This window comes from Monodelphis domestica, chromosome 6, assembly GCF_027887165.1.
Source record: "Monodelphis domestica isolate mMonDom1 chromosome 6, mMonDom1.pri, whole genome shotgun sequence".
Taxonomy (NCBI): Eukaryota; Metazoa; Chordata; class Mammalia; order Didelphimorphia; family Didelphidae; genus Monodelphis; species Monodelphis domestica.
The window spans coordinates 200779513-200803537 of NC_077232.1; the positions used below are offsets into that span (position 1 = coordinate 200779513).

The 24025-nt window shown below is 35.0% G+C and overlaps 1 long non-coding RNA gene across 3 annotated transcripts in view; it reads left to right on the plus strand.

Moving 5' to 3' along the window:
* The first annotated feature begins 265 nt into the window (after nt 1–265).
* LOC103097436 (uncharacterized) overlaps nt 266–24025 on the plus strand; it is a 159529-nt gene continuing 135769 nt past the window's right edge. For 2 of the 3 annotated variants that reach the window (XR_008912938.1, XR_008912940.1), the window contains exons 1-3: nt 266–2669; nt 4042–4125; nt 23877–23932. This is a non-coding gene — a long non-coding RNA (uncharacterized LOC103097436). The remainder of the gene's footprint in view (nt 2670–4041; nt 4126–23876; nt 23933–24025) is intronic. The other variant, XR_008912939.1, reaches the window with a different exon arrangement.

The following is a 24025-nucleotide window of genomic DNA, read 5'->3' on the forward strand; positions in this document are numbered from 1 at the left end:
AATGAGGCTGGGGTCTCTCTCCTGCTCTTGGGTTCTGTGTGACAGAGGCCGGGGTCTCTCGCTCGTTCGCTCTCGCTTTTTGTGCGTGAGGCTGGGGGTCTTCTGATTTTGTTTATTTATTTTTTTACTGCGCGTGTGAGTCTGGGGTCTCTCTTATTTTCCCGCTTTTCCTCTTTGTCCGTGTGAGATTGGGGTCTTTTTTTTTTTACCTTCTTCACCCTTTTTCGCGCTCCCGCTCCCGCTCTTTGTGCCTGTGAGGCTGGGGTCCCCTGCTTTGGCTCTTTCTCTGTGCGTGTGAGTCTGGGGTCTCTTCTTCCTGCCGTGCAGCCGTCGCTTTTTGTGCGTGAGGCTAGGGTCTCTCCTGCCAGCTCGCTCTCGCTCTTTGTGTGGGAGACTGGGGTCTTTCCTGTGCTCTCGCTTTGGCTCTTTGTTCGTGTGAGGCTGGGGTCTCTCCGAGTGAGGTTAGGGTCGCTTTCCTGCTTTTTTGCTGTTTCTCCGTGCGTGAGAGTCTGGGGTCTTTCCTGTTTTCTTGTTTTCGCGCTTTGTTCGTTTGAGGCTGGGGTCTCTCTTACTCTCGATTCTTATCTGTGCTTGTGGGGATGGGGTCTCTTGGTTTCTCGGTTTTTCTGGGCATGTGGGGTTGGGGTCTCTTGTTTTCTCTATTTCTCTCGGCGTGTGGGGATGGGGGTCTCTGCTGATCGATTTCGCTGGGTGCATGAGACTGGGGTCTTTCTCCTACTTCCCTTCTTTCTCTGAGTGTGAGTCTGGGGTCTCTGTTTTCACTCTTTACCTGGGCGTGTGAGGCTGGGGTCTCTCTCTTGCTAATTTTATGCGCCAGAGGTGGGGGCTTTCCCGGGCGCGCGTGTTTAGCGCTAGCTTTCCGTGTTTGTGAGGCTGGGGGCTCTCTCCCTGCATGTTTATGAGGTGGGGGGTCTCTCACCCTCTGTGTGTGGTGAAGCTGGGGTCTCTCTTATTTTTGTTCTTTATCTGTGTGTATGACTCTGGGGTCTTTTTGCCCGTTCTTGCGCTTTATTTTTTTGTAGCGGCTGAAGCTGAGGTGTCTTCTGTTTAAATATATGTATAATATATATATGTGTGTGTGTTTGTTTTTTTTTTCTCTTTGCTTGTGAATCTGGGGGTCTTTTCCGTTTTTAATTTTTATTTTTCCCGGTGCGTGTGAAGCTGGGGTCTCTCTCCAGTTCTCGATCTTTATCTGGACAAACGAGTCAGGGGTCTTTTCCGCTGTTTTTTCTTCCTTTCTCTGTGTGTGAGGCTAGGGTCTCTTCTGGTGCCCCCAACCCCCTCCCATCCCGTATGTGTGAAGCTGGGGTCTCCCTATTTTTCTCCCCTCTGCGTGTGAGAACGGGGTCTGTTCACTCCAGTCTTTCCCAGGGCGTGAGATTGAGGTCTCCTATATATATATTTTTTTCCTCTGTGGGTGAGGCTGGGGTCTCTCCTGCTTGCACTCTCCGTGTGTGTGTGTGCGCGCGCGGCGGGGTTGGGGTCTGTTTACCTATACATTTTTTTTTCCTTCTGTGCTTGTGAAGCCGGGGTCTGTCTCTTGCTCTCGCTCTCGTTTTTATTAGATTGTGAGGCTGGGGTCTACATCTCCTGCTTGCGTTCTTAATCTATGTGCATCAGGCTTGTGGTCTCTACTGGTTTCCTTATTTGTTTATTTTCTGTGCTTGTGAGGCCGGGGTCTCTCTTGCTTTCAACCTTTTTATTAGCTTGTGAGGTTGGGACATTTCTCCTATTTTGGATCTTTTATCTTTTCCCGTGAGGCTGGGGTCTCTTGTCAGCATACTCAATGAGCTTGAAGCTAGGGGCTCTCTCGGGGGCGCGCGCTACCTCTATGAATTTGTGAGGCCGGGACCTTTTCCCGAGTTTGTTTATGAAGCGGGGCCCTCAACCTCTTTGAGGACGGGGGCTCCGTTTCGCTTTTTCTTTGTGAGCCTAGGGGTGGGGGGATGTCTCCTTCTCTTACTCTCGCCTTTGAGCGTGCGCGTGTGCGTGCGTGCGTGCGTGCGTGAGTCTGGGGTCTCTGGCTCGTACCTTCTTTGTAATCGAGGCCCGGGACTTTCTTGGCTATGACTTTACTTTCTTTGAGTGTGAGAGCCTGGGGTCTTCTTTGATTCACTTTTCCTCACTCCTTTGGGGTGTGCGCGGGCTTGTGAAGCTGGTTGGTCCCTTCCACGCACGCTTTCCTTGGCTCTCAGTTCAAGTGAGGCTGGGGGCACCCGTGAATGTTTGGATACAGCCGCGGACTGAAAAAACCCTAGCGGGTTTTGCTAGCTGGTCTGGGTTCAACACCCTTTGAAAGTTTAATCAGAAGTGGCCATTAGACTCGCGTAACCCATTGGTTCCTTATAGAAAATGTAAAAGACCCCCAGAGAGCGGGAACAGATACTTTATAATCTTTAAATGAAGGAATCCTTTAGGAGACCGAGAAAACAAGCCTAATATGTGATCAGTGGTGGGTCCGAAGACTTCCCAAAATATAGGGGGGCAATTTTCAGGATCCCAAGTGCACTTGGGCAAACTTTCCAGTTGCCTCCCTTCTCCCCCTCAGAGAAAGTGCAAAGAAATGCAGATTAGCCCGCAGACCACCGGGACAATGCCCAATTGCCTACTGCTGCTGTCCCAACCCAAGCACTGCCCTACCTCCAAAGGTGAGTACAGGAGGCTCTTTTTTCTTTCTTTTTTTTTTTTTTTGGAGCCATTTCCTTTGTGTTTTTAGCAAGTGTATCATCCCACCAAAGAGGATGGACACTGCACTGTAATTGTTTAATGTTGTTCCATAAACATTCACTGTGTTTCCATGAATCATTTTGTCCTGAAAGTTCCATTTCCACCCTAACTACTCTGTTTTGTCTCCCCTATAAAAGTTTCTCTGAGTCCAAGCAATACTCAGAGAACTTTTGGGGTGACCAAGCATACATACATTCACATTTCACAAATGCTCATATCCTTTTTAATTCATCACATTAGTATGCATATATAATTGGAATATAAAATATCTTAGAAAACTGAGTGGGAGTCTGGTTTTGTAACCCTGAAGAAAAAAATACAAAGGATTTTTGTACTTTGATATTACTGAACCCCAATTTTCAGACAGTTGGGAGCTTTACAATTCTTGGAGGCTGCTCAGTTGTCTATTAAAATCACACACACACACAAAACAACAACTACTTTTAAGCAATATTTTTCTAATCAAAGAATACAAGTTAGTTTTATTTTTATAAAATCCCCTTTATTTTTCAGGGGCTATATGAACACATTGAGGATGAAATCTGGTCATCATAATTATTATTGTTGTTTTTTACTGCTTTAATGCAAAATATATCTTGCACAGGAAATAGAGGATCAAGGGCTGGTGAAATTCCTGAGAATTTATCAGAGGCAAAGAGAGATGCCTAGATAACAGGGATGGCCAGTGGAGAGACCATCAAGTCCAATTCATCTACACTTTTTAATTAATTTAAAGGTTTTTTTGTTTGTTTGTTTGTTTGTTTTGGAGGGGTTTTATTTCTGTAATAGTGATTTTATCAGATTCATCACTCTACCAATGCAGATGTGTAATTTCTCTGCATCTCAGTCTTAGAGAGTTGCCCCAGCTCCCTTAGAGGTGAAGCTCCTAGCAAAGTCATTTAGGCAAGTGTTGAAGCCAAGTCTTACCAACTATAAGTTGTTTTTCTAAGATGACCAATTAGATGAATGATTTCAGTTCACCTTCCTATCTTTGAGAATTAGCCAGTTTGCTTGTATACAACATCACCCTAAGACACTTATCAGTCCAGTCTAGAAGTAAAGTTTACTTCCTAGAAGTTAACAAAAAAGTCATCTTCATTTAGTGCCCAATGTAATGGTGACTCACCAAAGCTGGACTCTAACCTCAGGGGAGTCAATTGCTAGTCTTGAGCCTTACATTATTGTGTTATTACTATGTTCAGCACTTCGTGCTATTCATCAAACATTAATCTTTGGAATTAGTCTGTGAGGTTTTATTTGTTTTTAAAAGTATACCCTTCATTTGTTTCACAGACATGAAAATCAATGCTTCTACATGACATTTCTAATAGCTCAGAAGGGATCACTAAAATGGCCAGAACATGGTGACTGAGCTGGGTATGTGCTATGTTATTGTTTCCAGCAGATTTTTAAAGGACTAGTTCTCTCCAAAATACCCCAGAACTTTGGTACCTGCTGGAGAAATGAATAACTTGGGGGTGGGTGGGTGGGGGGCTTCCCCTTAGAAAACTTCTTTTACATACTTTGTATTGTCATGGATTGTGTGAGTGTGTGTGTGTGCAGACAAGAAAGTTTGAGATCCAAGCTATGTTCTGAATAGGGACAAGAAATGTGGAAGAGAAAAACACATTTTATAAAGGATAGAGGATAACAACTACCTAGATTTTAATCTTACTGAGGGCAAGGGATGGGTCATAAAAAGGCAATTCCAAGCTACAAATGAGCTGTGTTTTAAAATATTCAATTATAAATCTGTTATTTTGATAAAGAGACAGATTTTTCACCGGAAAAAAATGATGAATTGGTGTTCAAGGGCTAATCAACAAAATCCCTTTAGTCATGATGTAATGGAAATATGATATATTTATATGTGTGTGTGTATCAACTACCTGATTACCTCAAACATCAACTCTCAAAACATGTTTAACTTTGGCTTTCATGTGATATTTTAATTTAGTATAACTTTGTTATATATATATATATATGTATGTGTTTTAATATATTTATGTGTTTGATATACAAAAATCAGTTTGTCATACACTGTAAGATCTTAGAGAACAAATTTTGTAAACAGCAACAACTTGCTTATATCAAGATTACTTTTCTAATAATTTCTATTATTCAGAAATATTTCTATTATTCAGAAATATATTCTATTATTCAGGAAAATAAACAAGAAAAGGCTTATAACCAGCCCAAACAAATGAAATAGAGTTCATGCACCTTATCATGAGGAGAGTTTCAGTCCCTCTGATTAGGAACATAGAATGATAGTATAGTAAAAAAATATAGATAATCTGGCTATTCTAATAATTGAACTAATAAAAATGGAAAAAAAATTTTTATTTAAAAATTTTCCTTTCACTATACTTACACAGAAGCTTTTTCAAATGAATATATATTTAAAAATAAATGAAGATTTTTGAGGGTCTTCTTGTCAAGGACTAATAGACCATTTTAAGGGCTTTAGAAGTTGATAACTCTGGCTCTTTATCAGATCTAATTTCACTTCAGAACTGAATATTTTTTTCTTTTCTTTTTCTTAGTAAAGTAGCACTGCTGCCACTTAGTTCAGCATTTATGATTAGGACTGTGGACATGTTTACATGTGCATGCTTTTTGTTTGTTTTTGAATCACAAAAAAACAAAAGTTTGTTAACTGAGAAAAGAGGATAAAATATTTTCTGGAGATTACTGGAGCAGATTTAGTTGTAAAAGAAAGAAGGAGAAAGGTTACAAAAGTCTCCATGTGTCTCTGTGAAAAAGAAATAACTGAAGGTGAGATCAACCAAGTTATCAAGGAGAGAATGCCAGTTGTCTCAGAAAAAAAGATAGTAGGGAAAAGATGCTGGATGAGATAGTTCCTTGGTGGCTTGAAGGGGTAGGTTAGAGGAAAATGACTGCATCATGGGGTTATGGAGGCAGTATGCAACTAACTCTCCTAATACAGGAGAGTTACATATTAAAGTATGTATATCTTTTGGACCTCAATACCCCATGGTTTAATAGAAAAGAACACAATAGCTGGAGTCTGAGGCTTTTGAGTTCAATTCTCAGTTTTACCCTACTGGGTTTCATATCAAATAATTTACTCCCTTTAATACAATTTTTCCTTATTTGTAAATTGTGTTTGAAGTGGATTATTTCTAATTTCTCATCTCATCATTGTGATCCTGTAATTCCTTCAGCATTTATTTTACCTCTAAGTTTTTTCCAAAATAATATGTCTAAAACACCATTCTCCCTTATCTAACCTGATAAGGAATTTGCTGTCCATATTTTAGACCAGGAGTTCTTAGGCTAGGGTCCTAGAACATTTTTTTAATTGATGACTGGATTTCAATAAAATTAATTTTATTTGTAATTCTATATGTTTTATTTTATGCTTTTCTGAACATTTTTCTGCAAAGAGGTGCTGTTCATTAAACTGCCAAAGGGATCCCCAATACCAAAAAGATGAAAAAGCTCTGTTTTAAACAATTACACATCATCCAGGAAAATTTCTCAGATAAATTAAAGAACCAGAAGCTTCCTCTTTATCAGTATAAACCCAAGTTCCCAGAATTATTCTATCTGATTACTTCAACTATTCACTCTCAAGATATGCTTAACTTTCATATACTTTAATTTAACTTTATGTTATTATAGGTATACATGTTTTATGTATATTTCTATATGTTTGAAATATATGAATCAGTTTGTCATGAATTGTAAGATCTAAGAACAGCTTCTGGAAAGAACAACACTTTGCTCATCTCAAGATTATTTTTCCAATAATTTCTATTATCCAGGACACTGGAAAATAAACCAGAAAAGGCTTATAACCAGCCAAAACAAATGAAATAGAGTTCATACACCTTATTCATGAAGAGAGTCTCAGAGTCCCTCTGTTATAATCTTTTTAGACTTATTTAAAACATAGATCTAACAAGCTTCAGTATCTGTTTTTCCACTGTACAATATATCAGGAGCAGCAAATGAGAAGGGGGACTAGAGGGAGGCATACACCAAGAACTAATGTCTCACAATTTGACATGGTGAGAAGAGACAGAAAAACTATAAATTCAGAAGCAAGAGCTCAAAAGAAAAAACAGACTGGGGGCTATCCGGTTGGTGTAGGGGCAAGCAACCTTTCACAATTCAATTGCCCCTGAGGGCATTACTGCCTTCCTACACTGGACAACTCAATCTAATTCATTTTAACAAACATGCATGAAGTTACTGGATTCTATGCAAGGCTCTGGGTTAAGGGATGGGGAAATAAAGTGTGTGTATGTGGGAAAGTCCCCAATCCCCAAGGGGCTTATACTTAAGTAGTAGGCACTGAGAACAGTAATAATAATTTTTTAAAAATCATTACATTTAGAAAATTATTAAAGGCTATGGGAGGACAGAGTGCTCTGAGGCTTTCAAGGAAGAGGAGAACTTTTTCTATTTTGTCAAATATAGGAAGACTTCATAGAAGAAGTAGCATTTGAATTGGACCTTGAAAGAAAAGAGAGATTTTAGTAGGTAATAATGAGAGAGTCTGTTCTAGGCATGGGGAAAGCCTGTAGAAGGGATATATGCAGGACAGTTCAAAATTACATAGGAAAGCTGGAAATAGACATGATAGAATTACAGAATCACAGAATTGGAAATTTAGAAGGGATTTTTTTAGTGGCCATCTAGTCCAACTCAAATATGAAATAAATTTGTTGCTATTACTAATAGTTAACATTTATTTAGAAGCATTTAGCCTTGCAAAGCATTTCATCCAGCTTCTACTTAAAGACTTCCAAGGACTACCTAAAGACTTCCAAGCCATTATTAATGCTGCTGTTCCACTTTTTGCTCCCACACTGATTATTTGGAAATTTTCTCTCATATCAAATCTAATTGTGCCTTTGTACCTTCTACCTATTGCTCCTAATTCTGCACTTGAGGCCAATGAGAATGTCAATCTTTCCTCCAAATGATAACTTGTCATATATCTTAAGGTAGTTATCATATTTCTTCTTTTTTATGTCTTTTACTTGCTGAATATCTCCAGTTAGTTGAACTAAGCCTCATAATGAATGCTTCATCATTTTGGTTGCCTTTCTTTGGACTCTCTCAAACTTATCAATATTTTTCTTAATTTGTTGCTCACAGAAGAGAGCCCAGTACTCCAGATCAAATCTGACTAGGACATAGTACAGTGGAACTATAATCTCCCAGTCCTTGGAATTTATGCCATCATTAATGAAGACTGTTCTTGTATTAATTTTTTTGGCTACCATATCTCACTGCTGACTGACTTGTAGCTCATAGTTCACTAAAATCTAGACTTTTTTTTTTAATAAAAGGACAGTTTGCACCATGTAATCCACTAAAATCCTAGACATTTTTTAAAGGACAATTTGTACCTTATAGTCCACTAAAATCTTAAAACCTTTTTTTTAAAGAACAATTTATATATTGTAGTCCACTAAAATCACAGACTTTTTTTTTAGGACAGTTTGCACCTTGTAGTCCACTAAAATCCTAAACCTTTCCTTTTTTTTTTAAAGGACAATTTGTACTTTGTAGCCCACTAAAATCCTAGCCTTTTTTTTTTTAAGAGAACATTATGCACCTTGTAGTCCACTAAAATTTTTGACTTTTTTTAAAATGACAATTTGTACTTTGTTGTCCACTAAAATCTGAGACTTTTTTTTTTAGGACAGTTTGCACCATGTAGTCCTCTAAAATCCTAAACCTTTCCTTTTTTTTTTTTTAAGGACAATTTGTACCTTGTAGCCCACTAAAAACCTAGACCTTCCTTTTTATTTTTTTTAGGACAATTTATATATTGTAGTCCACTACCATCTGAGACTTTTTTTTTTTTTAGGACAGTTTGCACCTTGTAGTCCACTAAAATCCTAAACCTTTCCTTTTTTATTTTTAAAGGACAATTTGTACCTTATAGTCCACTAAAATCTTAAACCTTTTTAAAGAACAATTTATATATTGTAGTCCACTAAAATCTGGGACCTTTTTTTTTTTTAAAGGACAACCTGTACCTTGTATTTTACAAAAAATCTTAGACCTTTTTTTTTTTTTTAGGACAGTTTGCACCATGTAGTCCACTAAAATCCTAAACCTTTCCTTTTTTTTTTTTTAAGGACAATTTGTACCTTGTAGCCCACTAAAAACCTAGACCTTCCTTTTTTTTTTTTTAGGACAATTTATATATTGTAGTCCACTACCATCTGAGACTTTTTTTTTTTTTAGGACAGTTTGCACCTTGTAGTCCACTAAAATCCTAAACCTTTCCTTTTTTATTTTTAAAGGACAATTTGTACCTTATAGTCCACTAAAATCTTAAACCTTTTTAAAGAACAATTTATATATTGTAGTCCACTAAAATCTGGGACCTTTTTTTTTTTTTAAAGGACAACCTGTACCTTGTATTTTACAAAAAATCTTAGACCTTTTTTTTTTAAGACAATTTTCACCATGTAGTCCACTAAAATCCTAAACCTTTCCTTTTTTTTTTAAGGACAATTTGTACCTTGTAGCCCACTAAAAACCTAGACCTTTTTTTTTTTTAAGGACAATTTATATATTGTAGTCCACTACCATCTGAGACTTTTTTTTTAGGACAGTTTGCACCTTATAGTCCACTAAAATCTTAAACCTTTTTAAAGAACAATTTATATATTGTAGTAGACTAAAATCTGGGACCTTTTTAAAGGACAACCTATACCTTGTATTTTACAAAAATCTTAGACCTTTTTTTTTTTTAGGACAATTTGCACCTTGTAGTATACAAAAATCTTAGCCCTTTTTTTCCTTGTAGTCCACTAAAATCTTAGCCCCTTTTTTAAAAGGAAAATTTGCACCTTGTAGTCCACTAAAATATTAGACTTTTTTTAGAATAATTTGTACTGCAGCCTGTAGTAAACTAAAATCCTACAACTTTATTTTTAACAGCTCTTAATCAACTAAAATTCTAAACCCTTTCCCCCTCAGAACAGCTTACAGCTTGTAGTCCACCAAAATCCTCTTTTTTCTAACATGTTATTAGAATAATTTGTAGATTGAAGAGAATTAAGATGTTAGTTTTTTTTTTAAATAGCTGGAAGTCCAACAAAATATTAGAACTTTTTAATTTTGAAAACAACTTGTAGATTGTAGTCCTCTAAAATCCAAGATATTTTTTTTTCTTTTCAGAACAATTTGTAGATTCTAGTTCAATAAAATTCTAAACTGTTTTTTCAAGTAATTTTTAGTTTGTAGTTCACCAAAATCCTAGACTCATTTTCCTCCCCAAAACAACTTGTAACTTGTAATGCCTTAAATTTAAGATCATTTTCCCCCCTGAACAGTTTCAAAATACCAGACAGTTTTGTGGACTACTGTCCACAAACAAAATCCTAAACATTTTTTTAATCTTTTTTTTTTAGAATAACTTGAAAAAACACTAAAACCCTAAGTCTTTTTTATTTTCAGAACAGCTTTGCAATCCACTAGAGCTTTTATCTCCAGATCAACTTGTAGTTTATAGTCCACCAAAACTTTATAGATCTTTTTTAGAAGAATTTATGGTTTATAGTCCAAAAAAAAATCTATTTTTTTTAGAACTTGTAGCTTTCAGTCCACTAAAATCCTAGACCTAGACCCTAACTGTAGCTTGTAGTCTACTAAAATCCTAGACTTTTTAAAACCTCTTATTAGAAAAACTTGTAACTTGAAGTGTTTTTAAAATGTTAGATTTTTTAAATAGCTGATAGTCCTATAAGATCTTTGATACTTTTGTTTTGAAAACACCTTGTATCTTTTAGTGCACTGAAATCCAAGACTTTTTTTTAGAACAATTTGTAGGTTGTCGTCCACCAAAATTCTAGTCTTTTTTTTTCTCATTCAATTTGTAGATTGTAGTCCACCAAATCCTAGACCTATTTTTTTTCTTTCCAGAACAACTTGTAGGTGATAGTACATTAAAATCCTAGATATTTTTTTTACTGAACAGCTCAAAGTCCATCAAAATCCTAAACCTTTTTTTAAGAATAATTTATAATGCCCTAAAATCCTAGACTTTTTTCCCCTTCAGAATAGTTTGCAATCCACAAGACCTTTTCTCTCCAGATCAACTTATAGTTTATAGTTCACCAAAACTCTAGACCTTTTGTTCCCTAAGAACAACTTGTAGCTAGTTGTACACTAAAATCTAAAGCCATTTTTAATTTTTTTTTCAGAACAACTTGTAGCTTTTAGTCCCCTAAAATAGTAAACCTTCACCCCCTTTTTAAAGACAACCTGTAGCCACTGAATTGTCCACTGAAGACTTTTTATCACTCAGAACAATTTGTATCTTGTAGCCTCTAAAATTGGAGACTATTTTTTTTGTAGTTTGTAGATTGCAATCTACTATAATCCTAGTCTTTATTTTTTTAGGCAATTTGTTAATTTGTCTTTTAGTCCACCAAAACCACTCCCCCACCCCACCCCACTCCAGAACAATTTGTAGCTTGTAATTCAGTATAATCCTACTTTTCTTTCCCCGCAAACAACATATAACTTGGTACTAAATTAAAATCCTAGAATTTTCCCCACAACTTTATTTTTACCTTTTATTAGAATAATCTGTAGCTTGAAGTGCATTCAAATTTTAGATTTTTTTAAAATAGCTTGTAGACCAGCAATATCTTAGACCTTTGTATTTTGAAAACACCTTTTCCTTGTAGTCTACTGAAATCCAAGACATTTTTTTCTTTTCAGAACAGTTTCTAGATTGTAGTCCACCAAAATCCTAGACCTATTTTTTTTTACCAGAACAGTTTATTGCTTGTAGTGCATTAAAATCCTGCATCTGTTTTTTTTTTTTTCCTGAATAGTTTGTAGTCCAACAAAAGCCTAGATTTTTTTCCCACTAATATCTTAGACAGTTTTTTTTTTTTGGCAATTTTAGATTGTAATCCAAAAAATTCCTGGACTTTTTTCATCTTTTTTAATTAGGATAATTTATAATGCCCTAAAATCCTACACCTTTTTTTCAGAACAGTTTGAAATCTACTAGACCTTTTTTCTCCAGAACAACTTGTAGTTTATAGTTCACAAAAACTCTAGACCTTTTGTTCCCTCAGAACCACTTGTAGCTAGTTGTCCACTAGAGTCCAAAGCCATTTTTAATTTTTTTTTCAGAACAACTTGTAGCTTTTAGTCCACTAAAATCTTAGACTCTTTTTTTAAGACAACCTGTAGCCACTTAATTGCCCACCAAAATCCTAGACTTTTTATCACTCAGAACAGTTTGTAGCTTGTAGTCCACTAAAACTGGAGACAATTTTTTTCAGAACAATGTGTAGGTTATAGTCCACCATAATCCTAGACTATTTTTTTTTAACTTTTTACTTGAATTTATTTTGAAAACAACTTGTAGCTTATAGTTCACTGAAATCCAATGCTTTTTTTTTTCTTTTCAGAACTATTTGTAGATTGTAGTCCACTAAAATTCTAGTTTTTTTTTTTTTTTTTCAGGCAGTTTGTAGATTGTAGTCCACCAAAATCCTAGACCTATTTTTTTTCCAGAACAACTTGTAGCTTTACATTAAAATCCTGTGTCTGTTTTGTTTTTGTTTTTTTACTATTGTTGTAGTTCAACAAAATCCTTGACCTTTTCTCACCTTTTTTTTTTTAAATTAGAATCACTTGTAATGCACTAAGATGTTAGACTTTTTTTTTCTTTCTCAGGAAGGTTGCAATTCACTAGACCTTTTCCCACCAGAACAAATTGTAGCTTGCAGTCTACTAAAGCTCTAGAAGTTTCAATAGAAGAATTTATGGCTTATAGTCTATTACAATCCTAATTTTTTCCCCACCAAACAACTTGTAACTTGCCATCCACTATAATTCTAGATCTTTTTAATTGTTTTGAACAGTTTCTAGTCTAAAAAATCCTAGACTTAATTTTTTTTAGAATAACATATACTGCATTAAAATCCTAGACTTTCCCCCCTTCAGAATAGTTTGCAATGCAATAGACCTTTTGTTCCCTCAGAACAACTTGTTGTCCACTGAAATACTAGACTTTTTATGACTCAGAACAAGATGAAGAATACAGTCCACTAAAATTGGAGCCTTTTTTTCCCCCCAGAACAATTTGTAGGTTCAAGTCCCCTACAATCCTAGACTTTTTAAAAGGCAAATTTTTAACTTGGCTTTTAGTTCACCCAAACCACCTTTTTTTCTTTTTTTTTTCTTTCCAGAAAAACTTGTAGATTATAGTTTGGTACAATCCTAGAGCTTTTCTTTCTCCCAAACAGCATATAACTTGTAGAACATTAAAATCCTGAGTTGTTTTCCAGGACAACTTTTTTTTTACCTTTTATTATAATAACTTTTTTTACTTGAAGTGCATTAAAATGTTAGATCTTTTTTTTTTTTTCAAAATAGTTGGTACTCCAAGAAGATTTTAGACATTTTTATTTTGAAAATATCTTGTAACTTGTAGTTCACTGAAATGCAAGACATTTTTTTTTCTTTTCAGAACGATTTCTAGGTTGTAGTCCACTAAAATTCTAGACTTTTTTTTTTAGGCAATTTGTAGATTGTAGTCCACCAAACTCCTAGACCTATTTTTTTTTTTTTTGCCTTGGAACAGCTTGTAGCTTGTAGTGCATTAAAATCCTGAATCTCTTTTTATTACTGGAGAGTTTGTAGTCTAACAAAATCCTAGACCCTTTTTCATCCTTTTTAAAAAGAATAACTTGTAATGCATGAAAATTATAGACCTTTATTTTTCCCAGAAGAGCTTGCAATTCACTAGACCTTTTCTCCTCACAACTTGTAGTAGTTTGTACAATTGGATCCAATTTTTTTTTCCTGAATAACTTATAGGTTGTAGTCCACTATTATTTTATAAGCAATTTGTAACTTGGATTTTATTCCCCACAAACAACCTTTTCTTTTTTTCCTCCCCAGAACAACCTATAGCTTGTAAAGCATTAAAATCCTGGGTCTAGTTTTTTTTTAATTTGTTTGTTTGTTTGTTTTTACTGTTGTAGTCCAACAAAATCCTTGACCCTTTTTCGCTTTTTTTTTTTTAAGAATCACTAAAATACTAGACCTTTTTCTTTTTTCCCCCTCAGAACAGGTTGCAATTCACTAGACCTTTTTCACCAGAACAACTTGTAGCTTGTAGTCTACTAAAACTCTAGACCTTTTAATAGAAGAATTTATGGCTTATAGTCTATTACAATCCTAAATTTTTTCCCCACCAAACAACTTGTAGCTTGCCATCCATTACAATTCTAGATCTTTTTTTATTTTTCTGAAAATCTTCTAGTCTAAAAAATCCTTAGACTTAAAAAAAAAATTTAGAATAACTTGCAATGCATTAAAATCCTAGATTTTTTCCCCTTCAGAATAGCTTGCAATGCACTAGACCTTTTGTTCCCTCAGAACAACTTGTAGCCTGTTGTCCACTAAAATCTTAAACAATTTTTTTTTTAATTTTTCAAAACAACTTATAGCTTTTAGTCCACTAAAATCTTAGACTGCCCCTCTTTTTAAATACAACCTCTAGCCACTGAACTGTCCACTGAAATACTACACTTTTTTATGACTCAGAACAAGATGAAGATTGCAGTCCACTAAAATTGGAGCCCCTTGTTTTTCTAGAACAATTTGTAGGTTGAAGTCTCCTACAATCCTAGACTTTTTGAAGGAAATTTTTATTTTGGCTTTTAGTCCACCAAATCTACCTTTTCTTTACTTTTTTTTTCTTTTCCAGAAAAGCATGTAGGTTGTAGTTTAGTACAATCCTAGAGCTTTTCTTTTCCCCCAAACAGTATATAACTTGTAGAACATTAAAATCTGAATTATTTTCCAGGACAACTTTTTTTTTACCTTTTATTAGAATAACTTTTTTGCTTGAAGTGCATTACAATGTTAGATCTTTTTTTCCCCCCAAAATAGTTGGTACTCCAAGATCTTAGATATTTTTATTTTAAAAATATCTTGTAACTTGTAGTCCACTGAAATGCAAGACAAGTTTTTTTTTTTCTTTTCAGAACAATTTCTAGGTTGAAGTTCACTAAAATTCTAGACTTTTTTTTTCCAGGCAATTTGTAGATTATAGTCCACCAAACTCCTAGACCTATTTTTTTTTTTTCTTAGAACAACTTGTAGCTTGCAGTGCATTAAAGTCCTGAATCTCTTTTTATTATTAAACAATTTGTAGTCTAACAAAATCCTAGACCCTTTTTCATCTTTTTTAAAAAATAACTTGTAATGAACTAAAATTCTAGACTTTTTTTTTAGAAGAGCTTGCAATTCACTAAACCTTTTCTCCCCAGAACAACTTGTAGTAGTTTGTAGTCCACTTCAATTGGAGCCAAATTTGTTTTTTTTTTTTTTTCAGAATAATTTATAGATTGTAGTCCACTATTATCCTAGGCTATTTTTAGGCAATTTATACTTGGATTTTAGTTCCCCAAAATAACCTTTTTTTCTCCTCAGAATGTGTAGCTTGTAGTTCAGTACAATCCTAGAGCTTTTCTTTCCCCCCCAAACAGCATATAAGTTGTAGTACATTAAAATCCTGGAATTGTTTTGCAGGACTCCTTCCTTCCTTCCTTCCTTCCTTCCTTCCTTCCTTCCTTCCTTCCTTCCTTCCTTCCTTCCTTCCTTCCTTCCTTCCTTCCTTCCTTCCTTCCTTCCTTCCTTCCTTCCTTCCTTCCTTCCTTCCTTCCTTCCTTCCTTCCTTCCTTCCTTCCTTCCTTCCTTCCTTCCTTCCTTCCTTCCTTCCTTCCTTCCTTCCTTCCTTCCTTCCTTCCTTCCTTCCTTCCTTCCTTCCTTCCTTCCTTCCTTCCTTTCCTTTCTTTCCTTTCTTTTCCTTCAGAATAGCTTGCATTCAACTAGAACTTTTTCCCCCAGAACAATTTGGAGTTTGTAATCTACCAAAACTCTTAACCTTTTGTTTCCTCAGAACAAATTGTACCTTTTTGTTCACTAAAATCAAAGGACCTCCCCACCCTTTTAAAGACATTCTGTAGCCACTGAATAGTCCACTGAAATTCTAGGCTTTTTTTTTTAATCACCCAGAACATGTAGATTGCAGTACTCTACATTTGTAGACTATCCCCCCCCCCAAACAATGAATAGTATAGTTTGTAGTTCAGTACAATACTAGACTTTTTCTTTCCCCTCAAGGAGTATATAGCTTGTAGTACATTAAAATTCTGGAATTTTTTTCTACAACAACTTTTTTTTTTAACCTCTTATTAGAGTAACTTGTAGCTTGAAGTATATTAAAATGTTAGATTTTTTAAATAGCTGGTAGTCCAGCAAGATCTTAGACTTTTTTATTTTGCAACAGTTTGTAACCTGTAGTCCACTGAAATCCAAGACAATTTTTTTTTCTTTGCAGAACAATTTGTAGGTTGTAGTCCACTAAAATTTTAGACTTTTTTTTTTCCAGGCAGATTGTAGATTGTAGTCCACCAAAATCCTAGACCTATCCCCCTTCCCCCTCAACATCTTTTAGCTTGTAGTGCATTAAAATCTTGAATCTTTTTTTTCTGAACAGTTTGTAGTCCAACAAAATTCTATACTTTTTTTTTCGTATTTTTTTTAAAGAATCCATTGTAATGCACTAAAATGCTAGACCTTTTTTTTTCTCTCAGAACAGGTTGCAATTCACTAGACCTTTTCTCCCCATAACAACAGTCTACTACAATTAGAGCCACTTTTTTTCCAGAATAATTTATAGGTTGTAGTCCATTATAATCCTAGACTTTTAAAAAGCAATTCATAACTTGGGTTTTAGTTTCCCCCAAAACCACCTTTTTTTTTTTCCTTCCCAGAACAACTTGTAGCTTGTAGTTCAGTGCAATTCTAGAGCTTTTATTTTACCCCCCAAAATATGTAACTTGTACATTAAAATTCTGGAATTGTTTTTCAGGACAACTTTTTTTTTTTTACTTCCTAGGAAAACTTGTGGCTTAAAGTGCATTAAAATGTTAAAATCTTTTTTTTCCCCCAAAATAGCTGGTAGTCCAAGAAGATCTTAGACCTTTTTTATTTTGAAAATGCATTATAACTTGTAGTCCACTGAAATCCAAGACATTTTTTTTCTTTTCAGAACCATGTAATCTACCAAAATCCTAGACCTATTTTCCCCCCAGAACAATTTGTTGCTTGTAGTGCATTAAAATCCTGCATCTGGGTTTTTTTGTGGTTGTTGTTTTTGTTTTTACTGTTGTAGTCCAACAAAATCCTTGACCTTTTTTCATTTTTTTTTTTAGAATCACTTATAATGCACTAAAATGCTAGACCTTTTTTTTTTCTTCTCAGAACAGGTTGTAATTCACTAGACCTTTTCTCTCCAGAACAACTTGTAGCTTGTAGTCTACTAAAACTCTAGACCTTTTATAGAACTTGTGACTTTTAATTAGAATGTTTTCACCCAAACAACTTGTAGCTTGTTATTAATTAAGATTTTAAATCTTTTTTCATTTTTCTGAACAGCTTCTAGACCAACAAAATCCTAGACCTTTTTTCATCATTTTTAAGAATAACTTTTCGTGAATTAAAATCCTAGACTTTTTTTCCCTCTTCAGAATAGCTTGCAATCCACTAGACCTTTTGTTCCTTCAGAACAACTTGTAGCTTTTTGTTCACAAAATGGAAGAACCTCCCCACCCTTTTAAAGACATTCTGTAGCCACTGAATTGTCCACTGAAATTCTAGACCTTTTATCACCTAGCACAGCATGTAGATTTCAGTACACTAAATCTGTAGACTTTTTTTTTTTTCAGAACAATTAGTAGGTTGTAGTCCAGTACAATCCTAGACTTTTGCTTTTCCTCCAAGCAATATGTAGCTTGTAAGTACATTAAAATCCTGGAATTTTTTTCTACAACACCTTTTTTTTGTTTAACCTCTTATTAGAAAAACTTGTAGCTTGAAGTGCATTAAAATGTTAGATCTTTTTTTTTTTTTAATTGGCTGGTAGTCCAACAGGATCTTAGACCTTTTTATTTTGAAACTGTTTGTAACTTGTAGTCCACTGAAATCCAAGATATCTTGTTTGTTTGTTTTTAGACCAATTTGTAGGTTGTAACTGACTAAAATTCTAGACTCTTAAAAAAGACAATTTGTAGATTGTAGACAACCAAAATCCTAGACTTATTTTTCCTGTAGTTTGTAGAGTATTAAAATCCTGGCTCTCTATTTATAACTTAACAGTTTGTAGTCAAAGTCCTAGACCTTTTTTCATCTTTTTTAAAGATAACTTTTCACCCACTAAAATCCTAGACCTTTTATAAAACTTTTATTCGAATAACATGTAGTTTGAAGTGGATTAAAATGTTATTTTTTTTCCAAAATAGCTAGTAGTGCAACAAAATCTCAAACATCTTTAGTTTGAAAACAGCTTGTAGCTTATAGTCCAAATGAAATCCTTGGTCTTCCCCCAGCCCCCCACCCCCCAACAACTTGTAATTTATAGCCAACTAATACCTAGACTTTTCCCAGGCAATTTATAGTTTATGGTCCACCAAAATCCTAGACCTATTCCCCCTCCCCCCCACAACAACTTGTGAATTGTAATACACTAAAATCTTAGATCTTTTTTTTTTTAAAGAACAACTTGTAGTCCAACAAAATCCTAGACTTTTTTCATCTTTTTTTTTTAAAGAATAACTTGTAATGCATTAAAATTCTAGACTTTTTTCTTCAGAATAGCTTGCAATCCACTAGACCTTTTCTCTCCAGAACAACTTGGAACTTGTAGTCCCCTAATACCTAGACTGTCTTTTTCAGGCAATTTAGCTTATAGTCCCCCAACATTCTAGACCACTGATGGTGAACCTATGGCATGGATGCCAAAGATGGTACCCAGAGCTCTCTCTGTGGGCATGTGGCCCCCCACTACCCTCCACCCTCCCCCACAGTTCATTTTTAGAAAAGCCAAAGGACTTGAGTGGACCTGCTCCCCTCCCCCTCAACTGTGCCTGGTGACATTTTTTCACATCCCCACCCCTTGCTTAGCAGCCCAGTAGGAGTACTTTCTCCCTCCCCTGTGTGTGCAGTAAGTTTGGGGGTATGGCAGTTGGTCTGGGGGGGTGGGAGGTGGGGTCTGGCACTCGATCTCTGAAAGGTTCACCATCACCCTCCTAGACCTATTTTTTTTTTCCCCCACAAGAACTTGTGGCTTATAGTACATAAATTCCTAGATCTTTTTTTTTTTTCTGAATAGTTGGTATTCCGAAACACCCCTAGCCCTTTTTTCATCATTAAAAAAAAATAACTTGTAATGCCCTAAAATCCTAGACATTATTTTTCAGAATAGCCTCCAATCCACTAGACCTTTTCCCCCCAGAACATCTTGTAGGTTATATAGTCCACCAAAACTCTAGATTTCTTGTTCCCTCAGAACAATTTGCAGTTTGTTGTCCACTAAAACCCTAAGCTATTTTTTTTTCAGAACAACTTCTAGATTTTAGTCCACTAAAATCTTAGACTGTCTCCCTTTTTAAAGACAACTTGTAGCCACTGAATTGTCCACTGAAATTCTGGATTTTTTTTTATCATCCAGAACAACTTGTAGCTTGAAGTCCACTAAAATTGGAGACTTTTTTTTTTCAAAAATGTTTCCACCACCACCATCACCACCCCCAGCAATTTGTAGCTTGGTTTTTAGTTCACCAAAACCACCTATTTTTTTTCCAGAACAACTTATAGTTTATAGCCCACTTAACTCCTTGACCTTTTTTTCCCCAAGAATAAGTTGCAGTTTGTAGTCCACTTAAATCATAGACTCCCTCCCCAGCAATTTGTAGTTTAGAGTTCAGTTAAATCCTAGAACTTTTCTTTTCTCCAAAACAATATGTTCATTTGTAGTCCATTAAAATCCTGGAATCCCCCCCACTCCCAGAACAACTTGTAGTTTGTCCCCGAAATTCCTAGCACTTCTTTTACAGAATAACTTGCAGCTTGTAATGCACTAAAGTCCTAGATCTTTTTTTTAAGAACAATTTGTAGTCCACCAAAATTCTAGACCAATTTTTCCAGATCAACTTGTAGCTTTTAGTCCACTAAAATCCTAGACTTTTTTTTTTCATAACAACTATTCCATAAAATTCTTTCTTTTATCCTATACTGGTACAGTTGAGTTTTTGTTCCTCTTTGTGACTTTTTATTCATTGCTATTGAATTTCATATTATGTAATTCACCTTAGTTCTCTAGTTTGCAAAGATCCTTTTAAATCTTTATCTTCTACCATTATATGTTAGCTGTACCAGCTTTGTGCTATCTGCAAATTTAATGAGTTTAACATTAATCCATTTATCCAAGTCTTTGATAAAGATGTTAAATATAACAGACCAAATACAGATCCCTCAAGTACTCAGTGGAGACCTTCTACTTTAAAATTAAACTATTAACTGCTCCTTGAGTCTGACTATTCAGCAAGGTCTGAATTAATCAAATTGTACTATCATCTAATATTTATTTGTGTCTTCCCCACATAATTCTATAAACTAGCATAGAAAAGAAATTGTTCTAAAATCTAGTATTATTCCCTCCTCTATTTTGCTTAGTAATCCTGTCGAATAAGGAAGGGAGATTGGCCTGGCATAATGAATTCTTGGTAGAGCTGTGTTGGCCCTTTTGTAATCATGATTTCCTTTTCTAGATATTCACCAACCATCTATTTAATAACTCTCTTTAGAACTTTCCCCAGGAATTGAAGTCTGTAGTTTATTGGCCCTTATTTCGTATGCCATTCTCTTCCCTTTTTTGAAAATGAGGAACACATTTGCACTTTTCCTATTTTCTGGTACTTCCCTTATTTCCCAAGATTATTCAGATATCACTGGCAGTATTTTAGCCCCACCTCACCTTGGCTTTTCAGTCCTGCATTATAGAGTTCATTTGGACCAAGAGAATTTAATTCATCCAGGGCATCTAGGTATGTTCTTATCTCCCCATTTACCTTAGCTATCTACTCCTTGTTAGTCATTTTTTATTTTATCACTCCCAGCAAAAAATGATTTTCTTTGACAGAAAACATAGAAGCAAAATGACAATTGGACTGATTAGCTTTTTTTCCCCCTTTGGTTATTCTGCTATTTACCCTAGATAGTTCAAAATAACCCACTCTTATTTTTGTTGTACTTAATTTCTATTCCTTCACTATACAATGTATATATATATATATATATATATATATATATATATATATATAAATAGATAGAGATAGAGATAGAGATAGAGAAATATATAGTGCAATATAGGTAACTAGATCTGCAGGGATATATATTTATAAGGATATGTGGATGTAGAATATAAGTATATACAGAGATATACATATCTTTCTACATATAAAGTGAGAATAGAAAATGAGGTTTTCTAAGAATTTAGGATAAATGGGACAATGCTAATTGATAACAAAAAGTATACAGGGCTGGTGAGTTGCTATTTTGTTTTTATTTCCTCTGCCAAGGAAAATGACTTTTGTATTTAAAATAATTTTAAAAATAAAACCAAGCCCAGTTATTTTGTATATATACATATCTATGCTCTTGTGATATTTCCAAATCCTTTTCTGTTCCTTTTCCTGTCTAGGTGGTTGGTAGTATACTCCAATGGAAAAAAAAAAGCCACTTCTTTTTCTCCTTTCATTAACCTTCAATTAAATATTGTTATACTTTTTCTTTTCTTTCCTTGTTGAATTTCTCCAAGTGAATATACCTTATTAATAATATAATTTTCTTTTCCCTTTACCCAATTTTTCCTTATTTTTTTTCTTTTGACTCAACTATACCCATTTAGTCATCATCCAGTAATGGGATTTATCCCACAAAGTTTCAGTAGTACTTGTGGTGTCAAGTTTACCTCCTTCCATTAAGACTTCTATGTCCTCTTCTTTTTTTTTTGCCTAAACATTGGGTATTCATTTATGGATATCTGAATTCATAGTTTTTGCTCCCACCTCTTTTTTGGAATGTTTCTCCTATAAACTTTTGTGGTTCTCAGCTTGTTCCTTTTTCCTTCTTTTAGCTAGTCTCTATGGTATCTAACTGGAGGTACCTACAGAGTACTATTCTCTCTCCCCTTTATTTTTCAGTTTAAAGCCATTTTGATTTGATTTTCAGGATTTGTGGCAAATACATTATTTATTGTGTGTACTCTATTTGTGGCCAGGAATCTGTCATCCCTGCATTTTGAGTCAGGCTTCAGAAGTCCAAATCCCTTTCTCAAAGAATGGATTTTTAGCCAGCTGTTCACTTCTCAGATTAATTCTTCTCTTCTGCATCTCTTGTCTTCAGTGGGCAACAGTAAGAGAAATACAACCTCCAGCAGTCTAGTTTCTTGCCCAAGACTTTCTGATCGTTGGCAGTGTCTTTGAGATTTCTTTTGGCCGGGTCATTTTCCCTAAGTGACTAGTTGCCATCCATTTTGAGGTTCTCCGTGATGTCTTAGACTCATGCCCTGAAAAGAAAAAAAACTCTCAGTTCTTGTTATCAGGTTGAGAAATAGTTGTCTTAAGTTTCCCTGCGCAGTGAATCAGTGACTTCTGATTCTCTTTTCTTCCTTCTCTGACCCTTAGTGAATGATCTCTTATCTGATAACTTCTAGGACTGTACCATCCTTCTTTGGAGGCCAAGCAACCCTTCCTCAGAACATGTAGCTACCTCTTCTCCAGACAGAAACTGCTTTAAAGCTCTGTTTTTTTCCTTCCCTTTCTCTTCTGCACAACAGTTTTCTCTGTCTAGCATCTACACAAGGATCATCCTCATCAACCATCTCACAGCCCCCCCCCCCTTGATGTTTCCTCTCTGATTCATTTAGGAACACCTTAGCAATAGAACATGTATAAAGAGACCTTCTTTCAGTACTTTCACCTTCTTTTCTGAGAGGGTGATGAACTTAGAATGCAAAAAAATAATCATTTGTCTGTGGATAGAAAAAAAATATTGCAGAGTAGATGTGAGTTATTTCCCATATTCTCCTTAATGGTTTGAGTCTTCCAGACCTTAAAAAAAACCTTTTTAACCACATGTGGTTATTTACATCTCAACCCTAAGAACTGAGTTAGAATTTTAGAACCAATTATCACCTTTTAATAACTTGAGAGCTCCACTAAGCTTCTTTTCATTGGTTTCAATTACATATCTACCTACTCTCCTTCCCTTTAGCCTTGTGCTCAAATCAGATTTCACCCATTGAGTCTATTCACAAGCCCATTTCCTCATTTTGTTTTCCCTTGAATTATTTGATTTTTCCTTCCTTCCTTTGCCTAATTTTGCTAATTGACATCAAATTTTCTCCTTTAATCTCCCTTTTCAGGTTCTGCTTTCTAATTCTTTGTGATCTCCCATAATCCTTTTAATAACTTCTAATTTTCTTTGATCTTGTTTTTTTTTCTACACTGAAGTAGAATCCAAATCATTACTTAGGATATTAAATTTTCCTCAATTTCTCTCAGATTTCTACTCTTCAAATTCAACTTCTTACCTATCTGATCAGTCAAAATCCTTGAAGTTATCTATATAATTTTCTTTTTTCTTATTAGGCTCACATCCTTACTTATTTTGTTTCTCATTCCTTTTCTCACAACTTTCTCCCATAACATCTTATATTAGAAGGATTTTGTTTTTGGATGTCACAGAGGAGAAAGCTAAGAGCAGTGTGAATAAAGGTGAAGAATAGCCAACTAAGGATTCATGTAAGGGAAAATGGTCTGTGAGTTAGACGTATCCAAGACAGATTGCTTAATAAAATCTTGGGATCTCTGTCTTCAGAGGTCTTCAAGCAAAGTCTTGAAGTGGTCACCTTTAGAGGACAATGCTTCAGTTGTGGGATTGTACTAAATGAGGGACTTCCCCAAATCTGTGACTTTGTGAAGAAAATAGTTCTGCAATGTAGTTTGAAAAAAATATCTATATATCTTGAATGTATACATTTGAAGAAAAGTATTTTAATTAGTAGAGAAAAAAATAAATGGAGGAACTTCTGTAGGAGACTTCCACTCACTTTCACTTGTTTTATAAGCAGATAGAACTAGCTCTTTATGATGTCTACTTTCAGTTCTGATTTTATAATGCTGCTTCTTATTAATAAAGCTGTATCTAGAATAATTAGCCTCAGTCTTTAATAGCACCTTTTTTTTTAGGAGGAAGAGGAAGAGAAAGAGGAAGAGACACCAAACAAGAAAGAAACAGCACGGAGGTAAAAGATTAATGAGGGGGAAAATTGGAAGAGATATAAAGAGGTGTGAGGAGTGAACAGAAAGTTTTCATATGTCTCTGAGATGAAGTTGTT